This window comes from Oratosquilla oratoria, chromosome 8 (assembly GCF_046742065.1).
Source record: "Oratosquilla oratoria isolate Oo_2021 chromosome 8, ASM4674206v1, whole genome shotgun sequence".
Taxonomy (NCBI): Eukaryota; Metazoa; Arthropoda; class Malacostraca; order Stomatopoda; family Squillidae; genus Oratosquilla; species Oratosquilla oratoria.
Window position 1 is genome coordinate 5,147,091 of NC_134784.1, and position 4,531 is coordinate 5,151,621.

The following is a 4,531-nucleotide window of genomic DNA, read 5'->3' on the forward strand; positions in this document are numbered from 1 at the left end:
TTCCTCGTCGCCCCCGTCTTCTCTCCCCCTCTCGAGGTTTAACCACAACATCCTGCATGAGTGAGACGAGGAAGGGAACCCATTTCCTCGCTGTATGGGAAGGATATCTCCAAGTGGACCCTGTACTCACGATGGGCTACCCAATAAGCCCCATCCGAACCTATATGATATCAATCTGAGAAACTGCTCAATCTAGTGCGACAAAACCCAACAAACAAACAAGTGCAGACATATCATTTGTAACAACTCTAAGACCTGTCGGCATCCGCTTCCTTTGTAATCCTTTGTAATCTGATGAATTCAACTCTTCAAAGAGACTGGGCAAAAAGAAACTTATTTGCATATTTCTGCTCCCAGAAATTCCCGATAAGTATGTACAATGTTCTTCCTCTTCGCGGATGTTTTCAATATAGATGGAAACTAGCAGGCGGGGGGGGGGGGAGGGTATAGCTCAACAAGAACGGAGAGGGTGTGACGTAATCTTCAAGTTCACATGATACACAACCCCAAGGCCTCGAAGGTCGCAAAAGATCAGATCCTTCCAGACGACCTGTTGCCCAATTCTACAAAGTATATATAGATTGTGATGCATGAGGTGGAATGGGTGGGGGGATGGGGGGTGAGGTAGTATGTGTGAGAAAAAATTGACGCTGCCCGATGGTATTTTTCCCCGTCTTCTCCTGTTCTGCATGAGAGGACGGACAGGGGAGGGGGGTCGCCGATTTAATGAAGCGGCCTTGCTGTGGATGTGCTGTGTCTTGCGATACTGCCTCTGACCGAGGGCAGTGGACAAGATGCAGGGATGACCCGTCATCCAGGTGGTGCTAAGATAAGAGGGAGGGTAGAGGGTGGAGGGGAGTGGAGTGTATTTAGGGATGGAATGGGTGGGAATGGTTTTTGTGCCTTTTTCTTTTTGGTTACCTCCCTTGTAAGGGGAAAACATTTGGTATACGTATGTATATATACGAAACAAACTTATTGTAAACAATTAGTAAATGAATAATATATGAGTAGACGCTCACCGGAAGAGCGGGTTAGAGCGTCGCTTCTTGCGGCGGAGGTCGAGGTGACGGCAGTTTGAACTCTGCCACAAGCGAGTTGGACCGAGGGTATGGTTCATTACATTCCACGCTACAAAGTCCTCTGTAAAGGGGTACCGTCCTAGCCTCCTGATGCTGGAAATTCGCGACGTTAAACTCTGCCACTAGCGAGTTGGACCAATGGCACGGTTCATTAAATTCCCCGCTACGGAGTCCTTTGGAACGGGGCACCATTCAAGCCTCCTGATATGGGGGAATTCGCGACGTTTAACCGAATCATTACACACAGCCACAGTCTTCAATCGGGCAGACTTCTCCAAAGGGATCAGGAAGGCGCGCGAAGAGCATAATGGAGGAAGCGAGAGCGAGCGCTTCGATTGTCATGTCTTGGTCTCTCTTGGTAAGGCAACAGAGCTTCTCCGAGTGGATCAAGTCTCTTGTCTTTATGGCTCTCGCCGGGCTCGAACCTCCAAGTCACTGTTGCTTGATTATACGGTTATTACTTCTGTTATTGCTATCGCAGTCCTGCTCGTTCTCCTGCTCGAAGTTCATGACCACAGCAACGCTTCAGGACCATCGGGAGGTCGCCCTCCAACTACGTCTATTAAGGTTTATAGCTTAAGTGAGCTTAGCAAGAAACCTCTTTATCATAAGCAAAGATTGTCCTTAATAGGAGAGCCAGTTTCAGCATTTCATGCCGAGAATGTGCCACAGGCATGATTATAGACACGCGTTCTTTGCCATGGACGGCGCCACTGAAACTCAACTCTAAGGCTCTGTTCACACGAGCGGTTTCAACCGCCACGGTTCAATTACAACGTAAGTCAATGGAGGCGTTCACACACAACCGCGCAGTTTTTCCTTGACTATGCGGTTTCCGCGCGGTTCAAACCGCTAGTGTGAACAGAGGGCTAACAACGATGATAGGGTAACCCTTTCGTACAGAGTGATACTTTCCCTTTATTCTGACTGCCGTCAAACGATTCTATTCATTTTGGGCCACCCCTCCCCGGTCCCTTTGGTAGAGTAGGGGATAAGTGAACGCCACAGGATCCCTTCCTGTCTTTGACGGTACTCTTTGACAGGATGTATATATATATATATATATCCCTGGAACTTGGTGACTTGATCTATCCATTCATTCATTTATATACTTATTTTCTCTCTAACGCAGCGAACTCACCCCCCCCCCATCAGGAGGCCAGGACGGTGTCCCTCATAGAGAACTTGTAGCATGGAATTTAATGAACCATACCCTTGGTCCAACTCGCTGGCGGTAGAATCCAAACTGGGGTCACCTCGACCTCCGTCGCAGGTAGCGACGCTCTAAGACATTCGGCCAGCGAGGACATATCTATGTATTATCTAAATGCTTGTTTAGAATGATAATAATACTCTATTTTATTCAACAGAAGGGCGGACACGGGAACGAACGTAGTGAAGAACGAACGAAACCCCATTTTCATCATTTATTGCAGCCTGGCAGTCTCTCTCTCTCTCTCTCTCTCTCTCTCTCTCTCTCTCTCTCTCTCTCTCTCTCTCTCTCTCTCTCTCTCTCTCTCTCTCTCTCTCTCTCTCTCTCACACACACACACACACACACACACACACACAATATTTACGTACCTCTATCTCCATCTCTACCCTTATCTTTCTTTATCTTTACCTTTCTCTATCTCTATATTCATCTTTCTCTCTCAATCTCTATTTTTACATTTCTCTTTCTATCTCCATCTTTCTCTATCTCCATCTATCTCTACCTTTACCTTCCTCAATTTATTTATCTTTCTCCATTTCTATATTTATCTTTCTCTCTATCTCTATTTCTATATTTTTCTTCTATCTCCATCTTTCTCTATCTCGATTTTATCCATATCTCTAACTTTATCTTTTTTATCTTTATCTCTCTCTCTCTCTCTCTCTCTCTCTCTCTCTCTCTCTCTCTCTCTCTCTCTCTCTCTCTCTCTCTCTCTGTGTGTGTGTGTGTATGTGTGTGTGTGTGTCTCCGCCTCTTTCTGCCTCGCTTTGGCTTCTGATAGGCGGTGGGTAATGTAGCGAGAAATTACATGTAAATCGTCCCTCTTGAGGATACACACCGAAGAGGTCATATGCTATAATGGGCCTGTCCTGGCCTGTGTGTATGTATGCATGTACACCTGTGCGTATGCGCATACGTATATATATATATATATATATATATATATATAATATATATATATGTATGTATGTATATATATACACGTGGAGTTAAAAACTACAGCATTGCTGTAGTTATTCAGATTTTCCTCGTATTCTCGATTTTCTGATTAGAGTTTTGCCATTAACCGGGTGAATTAAAACTAGATCCCTGTATTCTTCCATTTCTTTTCATTGTTTGAGCTCAACGTTTCGTCTTGAAGAATACATTTTCAAGAGTAAACTGAAATAACAAAAATTACATAACTACAGTAATGGTGACAAAATTTACAAAAGTTACATAACTACAGTAATAGTGACAATTGTGTACAGGAACAATACTAGTAAAATATATGGGGGATACAATATAAATGCATATAGATACGATGACAATGGTACAAGAACATAAATTCAACAGAAGAGAGCGATTACTTACATTAAAAGGGAGGCGAGAAGAAATGACAAGTTAGGAATGTACGGTATATATACGTATGGATCAGGTGGTCGGACAATGCGACCTCAGTGGTCACAGAGTAAAGGGGTGGGGTGGGGGGTTAGGTGGTTGTGGTTACCCTAGGGGAGGAGGAGGAGGAAGGGGAAGAGGAGGAGGAAGGGGAAGAGGAGGAAGGGAGTGGAGGTGGAAGGGGAGGAGGGGTAGACAAAGAAGAGAGGAGGTGGAGGAAGAGAAATTTTTGTTTCTATACAAAGGGATACTGGATGCCATATGAGAATGGATGTTAATGACTGGAGCTTTGTCTCTAATATGAAAGGCTTCGAGCAATTGTAGCCTCCTAGGATCATCACTTATCCCAATAATTTTGGTGGAATTAATCAATTCATCCCTGCTGAGTACAGCGATTTGAACAATTTTATGATGTTCTTTGATTGTTCCCTCCTGTAGATGTAATGATAAGCGACGGCTGTGTGTGTGTGTGTGTGTGTGTGTGTGTGTGTGTGTGTGTGTGTGTGTGTGTGTGTGTGTGTGTGTGTGTTTCCAAAGTACTCCCCGACCCCATATCGGTACGTTCTTGGAAAGATTCGTCTTCAATCCACGACCCACCCCCTCCCCGTCCCCACCTATCCTCTTGGACCAACAGTATATTAAACGTGGCGGCGACGGCGACGGAGACGGCGACGAGGCGCCGACCACCGAACCAATGCCCCGAAACCTGACGGCTGCCCGGCTCCCTTCCTTGCCGGATGACACTTTTCCTTGTCGTCACGGCGCCGTCAGGTTATTCTATTCTTGCCCTTGGCAAGGTATTAATCTGTCCCGGGTGAGCCTTTTTCCGTGCCTTGTGCCATTTTGCGTTTTAC